Source organism: Hyalella azteca, unplaced genomic scaffold (genome assembly GCF_000764305.2).
Source record: "Hyalella azteca isolate HAZT.00-mixed unplaced genomic scaffold, Hazt_2.0.2 contig6926, whole genome shotgun sequence".
Taxonomy (NCBI): domain Eukaryota; kingdom Metazoa; phylum Arthropoda; class Malacostraca; order Amphipoda; family Hyalellidae; genus Hyalella; species Hyalella azteca.
In genome coordinates, this window is record NW_025937066.1 from 240,690 (window position 1) to 258,960 (window position 18,271).

An 18,271-nucleotide genomic window follows, 5' to 3' on the forward strand; every position below is an offset into this window, starting at 1 on the left:
TTGGTTCTTTTTTAATGTGGTCGGTCGTTGCGAAGCTTTACGAGCTTCCGATGTAATTTTCACGGCCGTGAAGCACTCGTCGTCCGTCAGTAAAGTATTAAGAAGCCTTCGGTACGGCGACCTGACACCGTGCAGCCATTTTATAAGGTCTTAAATGCTTGAGATATGCACAGCCCTTAACAAAATTTATTAGACCTTAAAGTCTTATTTACGAGCGCCTACAAGCTGTTACTTTAATAAGGTAATTTATTTGAAAAAAAACTTTAATGCACTCTCGATACCGTCACGATGGCTGCACAATTTATTAATATTTATTTTGCTTCAGCCGTTAATGTTTCTCAACGATTTCTTGGCTTTTAATCTATTTTTCTTATTGACATGACTGCATTAAATCGATATCCTACTTTTACTTATCGTTCTGTCAACAGTAAAATATCGAGGTCGTTTGCTAATCGAATTTATTCTATTGACGTACACTGAGCACCGCTCAGTGTACGTCCATAGCTATCCTCATACATTCATGGTATAAATGCAGAACATTTTTTGACATACTCTTGCAATTTTTAGGTACCTATCGTACCTATCAATGAATTATTTTCATATCCAGTACGTTATTCCTCTCAAATCTAGTTTTGGTCCTTGCTTATTGGTGAGCGGTATTTACATGTTGAACACTTTACTAACAAAATTATGATTCTAAATAATCTAATAGTAATAAAATTCATATTCTAAAATATCTAAAGTTTAATATGAGCGAAGAACGGCCCGCCACCTGGGCCTGTATTGGCAGGATCAACTTGCAGCAGCTGGCGTGACCTAATCCTTCATGATCGTCGTGGCCGCTGACAACTCAGGATTTTAGCTTTTTTCATCACTTCTGCTGTTTATTCCTGCCTTTTGTTTTAATTTTTATTCTACCTTTCAGCTGCATTTCTGCTGTTAATTTCAGAGTTCTGCTACTCGTGTGTTGTTCATTTAGTTAAGCTGCTATTTTATTTTTAATTTTGCTTCTAAGACCGCTGTAAATAAATAATTTTTTTTAATGCAAAAGTATAGTTATATTCTTTAATTTATGTGTTTCTACACTTTCTAAAAAATAAGCTAGATATTTAAACTAAAGAAATACATATTCAGTGTTCGTCGTACATGACGGAATAATTTTGTGTAATTGGGTCATTATCATTCCCATACAAAACCTTTCTAAAGCTAGAGTCACTAAAAGTATTTTTTCATTCCGCAGATAATTAAAGGAGGGAAGGAGAGTCTAAAGCATTTCAGAAAATTCGTTTGCTAAAATGCTAAAATAGATTTAGAATTTTTCAAAGAAATAATCCCTAGAATGACCCTCGTAAAATTAACGTTTTAGCCCCAAAAAACACGGCGTGTTAACTCGATTCAAGTCGCTACTTCAATTCATGGATCATTTTTCCAATCACTGGCATGCGGAGGTTCGTTGCGCAAATCTTGGGCGGCCGCTAGTCCGCAGTTTGCGTTTGCTCCGACGACTTCAATCCTCCGAAGCAAATCCGCTCACTGGAACGAAGTCATTAAAGCTAGACTCTCTTGCTGACTTTCGAAGTAATTGAAAGCTTCCTTGACTCAGACGCTCTTAATCGGACCTGGCAAAGCTATGCGCTCGGCCCAAGACTTGCCAAATCGGCGCCAGCAGCAGCAGATTCCCCCTTTGTGTATACACGTGCCGTTAACACTCTGAGAAATGAGGGGAATTTGTCCAAATACCAATGCAAGTTTTGGCTCTCACGTGGGTCACCCTTATCCAGTTTGGCCTGTCATACGAGCGTATTAGTGATGCGTGCAGAAAGTGTGACTTATTTGAAAGAATATCACCCATTTATTATTTTGAGTGTAATCTATGAGTTAGCGCCTCCCAAACTGCCGTCATAGTTTTTGTTCAATTTCTACATTATTAACTCATTAGACATCAATAAAAATACTTTAATCATCCTTAGGTTACTGACTGTTGAGATTTTGACTTTAATTTTGAAGACACATTTTTTAGCTTTGGTTTTCAAAAAATTAATATTGATAAATTGGTAATTGCGTAACATCAAAAGTGCCCTCTTTCGATTCTGTATTAGTGCTCGAAATTTGATTTCATTGATAATGGCATTTAATGTTTATTGACGAAATCCGAAGTTAATTAATTTTCTGAAAGATCAAAATGTTTGATTGTTAAAATTATTTATTATCCTCAAAATTATTGGGAATAGCTTAATAACTCATGAACATCAGTTATATGCTTTAATTTAATTAATTTTTTTTGCGTCGCCCTAAAATTGAATCGTTTTTATACATGAGTTAACGTGGCAATTAGTTCACATTCACTTGAATTCTCGACTAATAATAAACGATTTTAGTTGCAAAAGTATGTTTGAGTATATTATCAAATTTGATTTCTTAGCGAGTAAGGCTTTCACCAAGTAAAAGATCATGAAATATACATTAAATACGTGGATATAAGTAAGCCGTATTTGGTACATGCGTCCACTCGTAGCCTATACATAAATTAAAATAGACAATCCAGTCGCATTGTATTACAATAATTCCAGATTACACGATTAAGTACGTAGTGAAAAAAATGCCCTAAAAAGGACGAATTACATTAAATGCTCAGGAACAGTGGCAATTACAATGGTAATTAAGGGTAGTCTGTGTCATTAGTCCTCTCGACGCTGCCATGGCGACCAGACGCTCTGCCGCATTAGCTGCCGGCCGTGAAGAACCATCAATTTCTTAAGCAGATACCTTCGCCTGCAAACCTTCACTCAGAAAAATTAGGGAGACTTTGTCCGAATTGCAAACACATTTGCTCTGGTACGGGTCATCCTGACCCATTTTGGCTTGACAAAATGTCGTATCAGTGCTACGCCCGTTTTCTTTCTGCTCGTGTTTTGGGTAAGAAAACTGGGTCACAATATTGACAAATTCATTTAAATATCCCAAGGTCCATTTCCTTGGCTGTTAGCCGCCATTTTTTATAACGTTAAATAAACGCAATTCGTTTCTTCGAAAAACCTTAATTTGCTTCTTCTTTGTGGATTCATTTCATATCTTCATTTTCTCGTTAATTTTTCTGATGATAACATTAGAGGGAAATTGATGAATAGAAGACGAATCACCTTCAGCCTTGAAAAGTTCAGTCAGGAAACTTTAAAGCCTGTCATGGCGGAGCTATTAGCGGCAAAAGTGACTGTTATTATTTGTCAGCTATTGCCCGAAGCAGCCGAGCTGACACCCACTGTGAATATCAACATTCTCAACCCTCTCAACCCTCTCAACCCTCTCAACCCTCTCGACCTTTTCAACCCTCTAAGCCCTCTCAACCCTCTCGACCTTTTCAACCGTCGCAACCCTTCCGACCCTCTCAACCCTCTCAACCGTCACAAGCCTCGTAACCCTCTCTACTCTCTCAACCTTTTAAACTGTTTGGTGATAATTAAGCGATTTGAAACTCGTGAATTCGTGTGAACTCCGTCATCTTCCATCATTAAATAGAAAATGGCAATGGTCTTTCTAACCTCCGGACAAAATTTCGTTTCATTTTAACGGCACTTCAATCAAAAGAAAATTATTTGGTTGAAGACTTTATTCGACCATACCTGACAATCATCAATATAAATAAACTCAAAAATTCCATTATTTCCATCGAGTTTCCATCAATGATGATCGTACGTATTATTGTAAACCTAAATAAATTTTGCTCATGCGTTAGCCACTTAAAGTCACACAAAACTTATGCTAGCGGGTGCCGACACAAGTAAAGATCGCAATTGTCTGCTAATTTTCGTGGATCACAATTCGCATTTAATGAGGCTCGTAATGGCTGCTGGCTGATCAAAGGCTTAGTGCATCGCCTTGATACCATGACGTTCCTTCAGGCGCTGCAAAACTAAATTTTATTTATTCAGATTTCTTGCAAAACTTGACGTCCACGCCAGTAATCAATTTATAATGTGAATTATTTTCTGAAAATATTTTTCTTTGATAAAATGTTTAGTTGGTTATAACTTGAGCGTACATGAACGCGTTCGACCAATTATTTTATGAAACCGATACGTTATAATTTAATTTTAGTAATTATCGACGGATAGTGTGTAGTGAATTTTTCTTCAGCTATCTTATGCTGAGCTGCGATTTCGGCGCATCTTTTATCGGAAAGTTTTCCGATCTCACCATTTTCGTTTTTAAGTAAAATTAACACTATTAGCACTCTTTTCAGCTATCAAGGCTAAATATTTTAGTTTAAAATCTCAGTCAAATGAAGTTTGAAAGCCTTATGAAAATTTTTATGCTTGATGGTGTTTTTCAATCTACATGCCATCGATTACTTTTCTTTAACCTTAATCATTAAATGCCTTATTCACTTTTCAGAAGATCACTTTATATAAAATTTATCAACATGTAAAGCATGACAGCGAGTTTAGTTATTACTTATAATGTAACATCTCTTGTTGAAACTTTATAAACTCTAATATATGTATTTCTCATATGCACTTATTTCCATGTAAACAATACTTATTTCAGCTTATTCAATAAATGCTTCATTTTCAGTTGAACATTTTTAGAAGCTTTGAGTGGCTTCCACAAACTATCGATTTTTAATGATTGGAAGATTAAACTTTGAAGTCTTTCTCTTCTAATTGCTTTTCTTGCCAATCATTGATTTTTTAGAAAATTTTGTGCTAATTAAGGAGTCGTCATCAATTCCCTTGAGTTATTCATTAATAGATTTACTCGTAATCATAACCTGTAATATTTTCTATATTCGCAGAGATACCCCCCACCACCACCACTACCACCACAACCACCACCACCACCAGCACTACAACTAGCACCACTACTACTAGCACTCTTCCTAGCACTCTAGCACCGCCTAGTGATAGAGAAGCGCCTCTAGCATGGCAGCCAGGTGAGTAATCACGACTTAATTAATTATGCAATGATGGTCATCAAGTTTTATTATTACCTGCATGTCGCCGTGCATCTTGGTTAGCCATCTTTGTTCGCTTTATAATTAAAATGCTACGTGTTCCATCTTCCACTTGAATCCTGCGTGTTCCATCCTCCACTTGGATCCTACGTGTTCCATCCTCCACTTGGATCCAACTTGTTCCATCCTCCGCTTGGATCCTACGTGTTCCACCCTCCATTTGGATCCTACGTGTTCTATCCTCCACTTGGATCTGGATCCTTTCTCCTACAACTCGAACTGTTTTTGATTCCTTACTGCTTATTTTGTATTTATATTGTGTTATGACGTAAAGCAATACTTAATAATATTTATTTTGTACTTATTTTATGTTATGACGTAAAACAATACATATCAATTTACAATATGTGCTCCAAGCTCATGGGAATTAATTCAGAAACTAGAATACTTCGTCAATTTCTATTATCAATAAATTGTTGGTCACAGAGAAAAGTCTGAGAAGTCAGTGAAAGTTTGATTAGCTGCATGTGCATCGCTTGCACATGTTCACGTTACGTGGACATGAGGCATCATTTTACCCTGGCCCTGCCACCCCTGAGCGATCCATCACTGCAACCGACGCTGTTCGACCGACTCTGTTCCACCGACTCTGTTCCCCTGACTCTGTTCCCCTGACTCTGTTCGACCGACTCTGTTCCACCGACTCTGTTCCCCTGACTCTGTTCGACCGACTCTGTTCCACCGACTCTGTTCGACCGACTCTGTTCCACCGACTCTGTTCCACCGTCTCTGTTCCACCGACTCTGTTCCACCGACTCTGTTCGACCGACTCTGTTCCACCGACTCTGTTCCACCGACTCAGTTCGACCGACTCTGTCCTAATCACAGTTGTCCGTGTCGCGTGTCATGAGCGAGGTCTGTCCATGCCAGTTGTTTACTCTAATGTAGCACTTCTAATCTAACGTATTACTTCTAACTACGTTCTTGTCCTTGGAACTCCTGCATGGACACAAAGCGCTAGTTGTTGTAAAATTTCTTTGTAGTCTCAGTATAAATCTATTCAACGTTGAAACTGTGAATTTGTTCTATTGTTTTCCACTTTTTATTCTTCTACTGATATTCGCTCTTACGCTATGTTTCCTACAGCTGTAAACAATAACTGTAGTAAAAATATGCACACTTTCAGAGTTAATATATTTTTCCATCAACAGCGAACACAATACAAATTTCCAGCTAAAGTTCATGTTCATTTAGATAGTTAAATGTTATCTTCAGGGAATTGTTTTACAGAATAAAGCGGAATAACTTGTCATGTTGATCTCAATGATTGCACGGCCGCTTTCATCACATTTTTTTAACAGAATGAGGGATACTGCTATGATGAATGATGTTAATTGAATGATGAATACATCGGCAAACTCTATGGTATGCCGATGACGTCTGCATGAAATGAGCTTCTTGGTACTATGCATGAAAGTGGCATCTATGTAGTATACATGATAGTGGCATATATGTAGTATGTATGATAGTGCCATTTATGTAGTATACATGATAGTGACAGCTATGTAGCTTGCATGGTAGTGGCATCTATGTAATATGCATGATAATGGCATCTTTGTTGAATGCATGATAGTGGCATCTAATATTGTTATTTTTTTAACGAAAAGCTTATCGGGATCTCTGATTCCACCGAGCTTGTATGGCATGATAGTGAGGGAACTAAGAAATCGTAAAAATGTCGGCAAGTGAGTTTCGAACATGTTACATTAGTATAACGTTCACTAAAAAGAGATATCATACCAAAAATATGCTGTATATATCATAAGTATGAAATTAGGCGTTAAAATTATACAAAATTTTTGACGTTCTACCGTCTCAATTTCTTATAAGTCCATTTTTGTCTAATCGATGTAATTCAGCCAATGAGTCCTCTAAATACTTATTCATTATTATACCTCTTCATTGCGTAAATGATTTGCCGCCAACGTTATAAAATGACAACGTTATATGTCATTTAACGTTGTCATATAATACAGAGTATATGTCAACGTTATTTGTCATATAACGTGTCCATCGTTGTCATTGTTGGTCGACCTCCGTCAAGCCTCATTACTGGTGACTGTTGCAGCCCACGGTAGTTACATGAACCGTGACATGAACCGTGACATGAACCGTGACATGAACCGTGACATGAACCATGACATGAACCATGTCATGAACCGTGACATGAACCATAACATGAACCGTGACATGAACCATGACATGAACCGTGACATCAACCATGACATGAACCATGACAAGAACCGTGACATGAACCGTGACATGAACCGTGACATGAACCATGACATGAACCGTGACATGAACCGTGACATGAACCATGACATGAACCGTGACATGAACCGTGACATGAACCATAACATGAACCGTGACATGAACCGTGACATGAACCGTGACATGAACCGTGACATGAGCCGTGACATGAGCCATGAGATATGCAAACTTGAATTTCAGCCTCGATTATTCTCCGCACTTTTACCACTCACTCATTTATCTATCACTGGATCACTATCCATAACTATTCATTTATTCATCACTGAATGAAGCTCTGACTACTTGCGTGATTGGACGTTCATCACCAGATTGTCATTTGCAAGACTAGCGCAGCCAGGCAGTTATTAGCTCACCCACATCTCACCTACTCAGGCCTTCACCTACTCAGGCCTTCACCTGCTCAGGCCTTCACCTACTCGGGCCTTCACCTACTCAGGCCTTCACCTACTCAGGCCTTCACCTACTCAGGCCTTCACCTACTCAGGCCTTCACCTACTCAGGCCTTTACCTACTCAGGCCTTTACCTACTCAGGCCTTCACCTACTCAGACCTTTACCTACTCAGGCCTTTACCTACTCAGGCCTTCGCCTACTCAGGCCTTCGCCTACTCAGGCCTTCACCTACTCAGGACTTCATCCCAGTGAAACTGTCGACCGGCGGTAGAGAACACGGACCAATATCTGCCATACTTAGCGAGAAACCCGCTATGGGCCCGTGACCCGCAGTGGGCTCGCTGCCCCATGTTACCCTACTGTATTTGTAGTTGTTACATTATTCATTTCAACACCAACATTCTTGATCGCGTCAATTCATTTCACGAAGAGTAATTCATTCATTCATGTTTCACGAGAGACAACTATTTCTCTCAACAGCCTGTAACTAATCCATGCCAGAAGAGCAGGCCACCTCAGCCAGGCATAATTCATGCCAGATGAGCAGGCCACCTCAGCCTGGCATAATTCATGCCAGATGAGCAGGCCACCTCAGCCTGGCATAATTCATGCCAGAAGAGCAGGCCACCGCAGCCTGGCATAAGTCATGCCAGACGAGCAGGCTACCACAGCCAGGCATAGGTCACGGCTGCCATAGAAACTGTGCGGGCGGTGCCCTGGATTGTTGGCTGAATTTCCTAGGCTTAGCAATGCAATTGGAGAGGAGTGCGCCGCGAGCATATATTGCTAGCATGTGAGACAGTGTGTCCTGATTTGCGTCTCTATTTGCTTGCGTTCATAAACTGGCTTACAACTCTGCAGTCACTCTGAAGCTGGACTCTGAAGCCCCCAATCAACTCTCCATTCACAGGCTATTAGCAGAATTACGTTCCGTGCAGCAACGTTCTGCGAATGAAGTTCTATTACTGCGTGCTGGCCACCTTGTGTGTGTTATCGGCGCGGGATGAATCACCCTGGAATTGACTTGATTAGTTTCATAAGTGTTAATGAGCTATTTAATTGGACCAACCTTTTTTTACTCGTGTTCACGCTTGCTGAAGTGCAGCGATTCGATGCAAAGTTTTACAACCAAGTTGTGATTTGAAATTACTGCCTTGAGTGCATATAGTGTATTTTTGTTACCCTCCCTTAAAAGCTGTAGCAAATTAAGCTCGTTTGTTGGCATTGTTTGAAGGGATCGCTGCCTCTGGCAGGCGTGATCAGGAGCATTGAATTGCTAAATCTGAATGAATTCTTTTAGTTGATGAAGCCGCCAATGATAGAAGCGCTGAGCCTTCTATTGCTGGAACAGTTGATCATTTTAGGTTGTTACTCAGAGCATGCAAGATTGTTACTAAACGAAATAATATATGCCGATGGCATATCAAAAAAGGAATCAGAAAAAGAAAAATTCACCTGATTGAAATTTCTAAAGTTATTTTTATTTAGAGTTTATGTTATGAATAAATACAAAAGGAAAACTTTTTTGTTGCAATGATACCGATAAAAAATATCGTAATCGACAGTCATTTTTCAATACATTTTGTTGTGTCTGCTCTCTTTGATTTGTTTTGTATCTCCTTAGCGCATACCTGCATCAATTGCTCTGTATTTTCTCCAAGAACTTCACGGCCCGGCAAGTTCCTTAGAACTTCTCACTTAAAGCCTCAGGAGTCGCGCTATTGTCTTAATAATATCTTTTTATTAATCTTATCTTAATATTATATTATCTTAATAAGATTATATAATAATAATAATAATAATAATCTTAATAATTTGATTAATCATATCTTAATATATCAATAATCTTATCTTAAGCTTGCAGATAATAATGACGCTGGCTCGATGAAAGCAAATGCACTGACTTGAAAATTGAGCAATTGGGGTTCTTAATATTATCAAAAAATAATGGTCCCGGGGACTATTTTTTAAAAGATTATCTTTAGGAAATGTTCTTACGTTGTCTTCCCGGAAAATCCTTGTTAAACGATTTTCTTCGGAAAACTTTCATGTGAAATGATTGTTATCGGTTAATATTCTTATGATATTATTAAAATACCCTGGAAATATTCTGAAGAATTAGTTGATTCCAGGTAATATTCTAGGCCAATGGTTAGCTCTAGGAACATTCTCAAGAAAATATTGTCCCATGAAAATATTCTTGTAAAACGGTTGTTAACAAAATTTCATCATCGGATAAAATTATCACTAAATTATCGGAAAATTTTTTTAAAACTGTTGTATCCGGGACTATTTGTATGAAATGGTTGTTTCTGAGCAATTTTCTCTTAACCATGTTTCCTGTAGTCTATAGTTCTACTAGAGTCCCATAAATTGTTTCAATTGACTACTGTTTCAAATGTATCGTATCAGTTTCCTGATTTTTATATTTTCCACTACTCCAAGTAAATATTCCTAGTCAAAGATCTTTCCATAACGACTCTCCCCCATTCATTATTATTCAATAAATAATTAATCAGTTACGCGAGAAGTAATGCAAAGTTATCGCCGAGTGCTCTATGAACTTATCATTCGTTGCGTATCATTTTAAAATCTGCAGTTATAAAGTGATGCAATTCTTACGCAAGTACAAGTTAGAGTTTAACATTTAACATTTTCATCAGGGTTACAACGTATTTTTAATCTTTCTTTCCTTCACACATCATTGGCTCATTTGAATGCTACGTAATACTTCATTAATTTACAATGCAGTACCAACATGAATTATTTTAATGTTCAGTTTTTTGTGTCCATATTCTGACACGTGTCTGTCCCGTCACGGGGGGAGTGTCGGGGTCTCAACGCCCCAGCTGAGAGCATGAGACTGCGAGTCTCAGTTGTGAGATTAACTTTTTCGTGGGTAATTTTCCTCGCACTTCTCTGTCTCACGATCAAGGTGTCTGAGTGCGGGTCTCTTTTGTGGGGTCAAATTTTTATGTAGCAGAAATTACTCGTACTTTTTTTTCATGGGCCCGTGTGGCAAACTTTCGAAAATAATTGCGAGTTCGTTACTCCGTCAGCCAATCACTGACGGCTCATCTAGTGAAACACACACATAGACGAGAAATCGCCCGTTACGTGTACTTAGGCCGCTGCGTATACTTAGGCCGCTACGTGTACTTAGGCAGTTACGTGTACTTTGGCAGTGACGTTTGCTTAAGCCGCTACGTGTACTTAGGCCGTTACGTGTACCATAGTGCGTTGATAGTGCGTCCGCAGATGAGTAGCGCACCTGTCATGTTACTTTAATTGTTTGCATAATATTTCTGAAACGCTTCATCGAATATTTGCCTACAATTCATCAATGTCACCGTCCATTTGAGGCCTTACGCAAATATTCGGTGCATAATATTTTATGATTTCAAACTAACTTTAATCACAGGATAATTTAACGACGTGCAACCGGTGTGAAATTTTCATTGTAAAACGTGCAAAAACTTCTAAATTTACACTTAAAGGCCTAAACAAAACTCAACATTCTGTTAGATTCATAATATAAGTGAGCTCTGATTAATATTTCATGTCTCAGTCGCTAAGGCATTTCTGCGACTCACAGCACAAACATCGTCGGCCAAATCATCGCTTGCACTTGTGCAACAACAGCCGCTGACACGCAGTTCATCTGCTCGCAATTGAGTAATATATTCATCTCGGATGGCGCAATATTTCCATAGGCTTGTGATGTTCGAGCAGAGCTGCTGATTAATGCACGTCCGTACGTCTCTTTCTGAAGGGCGTCTGTAAAATTCAATGCTCATGACAGCCTCTTGACTCGCAACACGAGTCCGTTGCACTGCAGCAGGCACAAGCGTTCACTGAGAAATATGAATAGATCATGTTGTCCATATAGTGACTCGCTTCCTGCACGTGGCTCTGATGCGCTCTTTTGCCGAGCCAAACTGGGTCAAGATTGATCACAGAAGGGATAAAATTTACCGTTATTTGGACACAGTTGTTGTGATCGGCATACCGTATAATAATTGTTTGTTTAGTTGAATCTTTATTTATCTCTGTTATTCTGCAATTCTGAAATTTTGTAAGCCCATCTTTAATTTTATTTATTCTTAACGTATTTTTCTCAATTATTAGTTAGACTTAAGAACTGAAAAAATGGTTCTTTGGAGAACGACGCGTCCGTAGTTAGGGAGAATTTTCGATACGAGTTAGTAAGTTAGTGGAAGCCGTTGGTGGAAGTCGCATGTACACAGTGTAAAGTCTATGAATTTAACGGCGAAAATTACTGTCTTGTTTTTATCCTCCGCAACAAAGTGTACTACCGAACTAGACGATCACACAAGGCTTTTATGAAGTGGTAGCCACGTATAGACTGCGGCGACGTGTGCGCCACGACACAGTTACACTCGTTTCCTTTAGTATTATTGAGCTGACTCGACTGTAGTGCACTTTCACATGATATGTGATAATAATGTCACTATTTATATAATTCTTTGATTTTAAGGTAAAAGAGTGCACGTAGAGAAATTTCGTGGAAATAAAACATCCGATGGTCACTTTAGTGCCGCTAATAATTTTTTTAACGAATTTCACTCCCCAGGTAATATTTAATTCATATTTTAATAAATTGAGCACAGCAGCCCAAGATAACGAAAAATTATATCTGCGTTTTAGCATATGTTCTATTTAGCTCTTATTTACATTTGGTTTATAATAGCGTCGATACATTACGTTCTCCTACACTGAGATTATGTTTGAATCATCCTGCAATGCAAATAATTTATGAACCGTTTTGAGTGCACTAAATCCGAGCAAACTCTGAATCTTCGCGGCATTTGGACCTCGCCTATAAACGATGTAACCATAATGCTGATAACGCGCCGCGTTCAAGGGTTGTAATTTTCTTATAAGAGAATATTAAGGGCGAAACGTTTTTCGTTTCTTTGAGTATCATGAATATAGGTTCAATAGCAAGGCATGAAAGGGAGAGAGCGAGAGGTATATTTTCTCGCTTCAAATCCAACAGGTTTATATAAGAGCGGCGTCTTTACAAACGAGTCTGTTTTATAGCAGCCATAACTCAAAAAGAGGAGCCTTCCTTTGCATCAAGTCTATTGTGTTGCTGCTGCTGTTGTGTCGAGGCCTCCCTCGCTCGCTGCGATCTTCCGTTGCCGTGGCTGTCGAACCTTAGAATTGCGAGGTGTGCTTTATTTTGGCTCGGTTAAACATAGATGTAGATTTTTAAATCATTTTACTGCTTCAAGATCATCTTTTGCACATGTGATCTTAAGTTGACTTTGAAATTTTGGCTCGACACTGAAAGATTCCGTATTATCCTTGCGTGAATACTGAAAATTTCTTGAACGACAGTTTTTTGTCGGCATTGAATCTTATGTCCAATTTGATTCATGGAAATAACCAATTCCGATAATGAAATAATTGTCCTGCAGTTGACAGATTTATTAATAATGAAAATTATTCCCCTTGCTAAGGGAAACAACTAAATTGAATTCAAACTATTTGTACGAGTTCAATCCTTGTTACATCACATTAAAATGCTGTATTGTATTATATTATATTATATTATATTATATTATATTATATTATATTATATTATATTATATTATATTATATTATAAAAATCAATCGTAATAAAATACCGACGTCAAGATGACGCTGATGGTCTGGTTTGCGTGGTGCAGCAATTGAGTTTCATCGTAATTTTACTATACATAATTCGTATACGCGCTTGTTTGGATATGAACTTTCGAGGTTGCATTTGATTTTAATGGTTTTTACTGTTCTTCTATTGTAGTTAGCTGCATAGAAATGTAGGATGGAGTCCCGTTGTTGACTCCTTGTGTGTTTTATATGTTTGGTCCTTGATCTTCTTAAGATCTATTCCAGAAGGTAAGGAAATTTTTAGCTGCGACTGAGGCAGCAAATAGACGCGTCTCTCGGCAAGGCTATCACGGTCTTGGTTTGCATTATTCAAGGTTTCTATTTACACATTGAACTCGGGACGATTTTTGTCGATGTTGACAGGAGCATTTACTCGATGCAAGCCTAATGCCGTCGATATCATTTACTCAATGTCATCTTGTTACTGGATTTGATGTCGCGCGCTATTTTCTATACGAGAAGTGCGTTTTCTTGTACATCGAAAGATCGGCTTCGGAATTACGGACCGTCGTGCGCTTTGATGCAGTAAGCGTGTAGATTCCATACGAATATCTCCTGCAAGTCGATTCGTACATTTATCTCTCAAAAATAAGTTTAACGATGATGGTTTTGTCTTGTTGTTGTTTTTATATGTGTTGTTTATTCCTCTATTTTAGCCCAATTTTTTGAGTGATTGTGAACAAATTTACCAAAGCCTTTAAATTATGTTTTTAATTTTTTCGAATTATGGTTAAAAAATATGAATGAGCTTGCACTCACAATGCAAATAGGTGTATTGTTGCGTATTTGTTGTTCTCTTTAAGTCATTTTTTATCGTTATGTTTCTTCACTGTGCTGCCAAAAGGTGAGATGTAGAAATGAAATATTTATCTTTCATATTTTTGGTAAAAGTTCGCATGAAAATTTTTAATTCACACTGCGCATGAATGTATGCCATTACTCCGATGATAAAAGTGTGATTTTTAACATCTTTATAGATAATTTCTGTATCGACGCGGGATTTCCTGTTTTAAATATTTCAGTTCTTCATTGTTTCTGAAAGAAAATTATCTTTGATTAAAAGAATGAACTCGATGATTGGTTTTGCTTGGTTCATCAAGAACAAATGTTTTATTTAAACTAATTGCATTTATACTGTTTTATTCGTTGAAAGTGCATCGGGTGCACCAATTGTTTTCAGTTATAATGGTGCTCAATTCATCGAAACTAGAATATCATAAAAATGCAAATTAAATGTATTACTGACGGATTTTATTTCCAATGGTCCATCATACATTAAAATTGATCATTTTGAAAATCGATAAATTTGTCATACTTCACGTCTCACGCAGTAACCTAAATTACGTGACGAACATACACACCGTGGTTCTGCATGGTATAATTAACTTGCACAATTTTCTTCCAGGATCCGATTAATCTATCGTAGGTACTGAAAAGTATTGAAAACTCTACGGTTTTGACTATAAATATTTAACTATCTCAGACGCTCCGTTAATCATCTCAGCGCTATAATTCGACTTTTTCATGCTTTCAGTTTAATTAAAGTACTCTATGGTATTGACTCCACATATAAACTACCTTATGCACAATATGGAGCATCTCTTTGCTGTTATATAATATTTTCATGTTTGTAACACCTGAGCATTCATTCAGACGTATTTTTGTAATAGCTTATCTAATCTCGTATGCAAATCGAAAGCAACACTAGTCCTAAACGAGGATTTCAAAAAGGAAAAAAATTCCAAAATAGTTGAAAATTTACCACATTCACAGTTTACAAGTCTAAGCACAGAGGTTCAATTGAATGTTTGTTTCTAATATATATATGAGATACGTATTAAAAAAACATTCAAACGAATATTTTTTGTGCTCGTTTTACCGCACACGTTTCATCTGGCATCGCTTGACACAGATTTGTGTATTTGATTTGTAGCCCGCAGCTTTTACAAGACTTTTATGTATAACCTATGACAACGTCACTGATGCTTGTTAGAATACCAATAATATCTATGAAAATTTATCAATTTATTTATTCTGTATTCCACTGTCGACTCATATTACCTATAATTTTAAAGTTTAATAACAAAATATTTTAATCTCAGACCAGAACTTGTCGACGGTATCGCTGCACCACTCGCACCTTGCACCTGACGAACAGCAAGAATACTCTGGGCACCAAATGCACACCCCACAGCAGCGGCCTGTGGAGCGGCCTGGCCGTAGGGATAGGGAGCCCTGGAGTGACACTTTTGCCAGGGAAGGGTTTTCCTTTTCAGCTGCAACACCTTCATTTAGTAAGTTTATTACTGAGATGTAGTTTACATGTTTACTGGTGTAGTTCATTACATTCAGTAATGTTTCCTGGTGAGAAATGCTGTGAGTTGTTTCCACTCACAGCATTTGATAGCAGTGAGTGGAATCTATTTTTTTGTCATGTCTCTCTGCCATATGTACAGTTAGTGTAGCTGTGAAATATGTGGTCTTCGTCAGATATTTGCACTAATCTGTGCCTGATTTATACAAAGGTTGGCCACCGGTTTTTTATGTGAGACGTTCGACTTTTATTTCTGGTTCGATATTGCGCCTTACTTCCATAGCATAGCAAATCATGATTATGTTACTTTTCCTACGCAGAAAAGTTTTGAGTTAAAATGAACATGTTGTATTGTCTCTAATGGTGGCATTTCATGAGAAAAATTGGGGACCATGTATTGTTGGCAAATGTCTCACCATAAGGCTCTCAATTTTTTTTCTCGAAATAATTCGTGTAACTCCTTACGTGTAGTTAATTTTTGTTTCAGATATCACGTCGTTGTGCGGCAACTCCCTACAGCTGTTGTCCATAGCCATACTTCTAATAGCACATCACTTCTGCACTACCGAGTTCTTGAAGGCTTCCAGTGAACAAACTCTACGGAGGCTGTCCACCACTCTTCGATTTTCCTCTTCAAAGAGACAATCTCTCCCGTCTACTGAGAGCTGTTCTTCTCAACTTTCTTCCTCTTGTTACAAACTTCTGACTTCACTTTCCTCGAATTCTGGTCGTGAAAAATCTTTGTGTGCTTTGCAAGCATCACGTTCTAATTACGACAGCGCAAAACACGGGATATCACTTCGGTTCCGGCTTCCGGCTTCATGGAAAATCAGAGAGCCAAAGTCAAACAGGCTTTTCTCGTTCTCAGACTCTAAAGTTCTTTAAAATCAGTTCTGAGTGGAAAATAACGTCATTATGTTCCTAGTCTTGTATTTATTCTGTACTTTTAGGCTGCTGCTCATGGAAAGAATCTAAAACAATCCATCAATTTAGGAGGATTGTTTCATTTTCTTTCTTCTTGTGTTAAACTTGTTAATGGTAATTGCATTGTTATCGGCTAATGTCATGTGTGCATTTCAATTTCTTGATGTGCTAGTGGGTACAGTTTAGCTTATAATATTAGGCAAGGGATATTGGGAATATCGTGTAATATACGACAGTTTTAGGCCCTTCAACAAGCGCAAGACATTTTGAATAAACATTCTCTTGTGTGGAAAAATACAAATTAATACAAGCTGCAAGAAGAGTGTAATGTACAATTATTTTACTGCGTTAGTGTAAAGTAAATGAAAGAATGATTTTCAGTCTCGGGCAGACACATCTGATTTTGTTCATTGATAAATACACAGTCCCAAACCTGATAAACTCTCGGAGATATGAGTGAGACTTTGATCAACGACCGATGCACTTTTTAACTTACGTGGGTCATCCTGCCCCAGGTTGGTTAGGGAAATGGGCGCATCAGTGCTAACATCGCTCTTCATTTATACTGTTGGTTAAAGGTGTGTCACCATTTGGGCAAAATACCCATTCATTTTTCTGATTGCATATGCAGGTGCGTTCAGTAGGCAACTTACTTCATCTCCTGCGCCGAGGCACAGAAACTTTTGAACCGAAATATCCCAAAGCTTTACGAATTTCTTGTATATAACGAATGTAAATATGGTGAGAAGATTGGTACAATATTCGGTGGAGAATCTTGACATCGTACTACGAGTAATTCACCGTTGGCTGGTTTAAAAAAACTTTATCTACGCATTAAATGTTGATATTACGTTGAAAGCGCATGAAAGTACGGATTTATGGGTTGTATTAACTACCATAAATGCTTATGTGCTTCTAGGATTACGGAAATTCAATATGAAAATAAAGTATTAGTACTTTAAATTGATCTAGTGCGTTGTTCTAGATTGATTCCCTGTATATTCTATATATTTTGAATCTTCTTTAGAATTTTAATGTCATAACTTATTTCAAGATAGCATGAATTTATACCATATCTTTTACACAATTTGAATATATTTTTTGATGACGCCATTACCAAACCTGTGTTTTTCTTTGGATAAAATACTTGCTATTTACTTGTTATTTTATTTTGTTCTTTTTCTTAATTTTGTTTTAACGTTGAAGTTTTTTTACTTTATTTCGTCTCTACGCATTAAAATGAAGTTGAGAATATTTTCATTCATGAATCTTACTTAATCTCGTCATTTTGATGCGAATTCAACTACCAAGTTGATTAAATTATAATACTAATGAGTCTCTGAACGCAATAATCTTTAACTCAAGCTCAAAATGTTAATTTGAAACCGTTTCAACTGAATATTTACACCAAGTGAATGACGCAGGAAACGATGAGTAAAGTGATGACAATATTCACTGTAAACATTCCACGTGTGCAGGCCACGAGTCATGCTGTGCAAAACTTGTTTGCTTGTTGATTCGCATTTGCCAATCTCAACACTTGAGAAAACTTCAATAATTCCGTCTACTTTAAAATTCATTCTGTTATGCTCACCGGCAGCAGCCGATCGACGTCCATGATGAGGCAGCAGCAACTATTGTATTGAATCTATGAAGGAAATTGCATCTCTAGAGACTCGAAAT

The 18,271-nt window shown here is 37.7% G+C and overlaps 1 long non-coding RNA gene across 1 annotated transcript; it reads left to right on the forward strand.

Annotated features, from left to right (window-relative positions):
• Nucleotides 1-4,846: 4,846 nt before the first annotated feature.
• On the forward strand, nucleotides 4,847-17,740 carry LOC125178085. The gene is made up of 3 exons (XR_007156784.1): nucleotides 4,847-4,930; nucleotides 15,453-15,644; nucleotides 16,152-17,740. It is a non-coding gene; the product is annotated as an uncharacterized LOC125178085 (long non-coding RNA).
• Nucleotides 17,741-18,271: the final 531 nt, after the last annotated feature.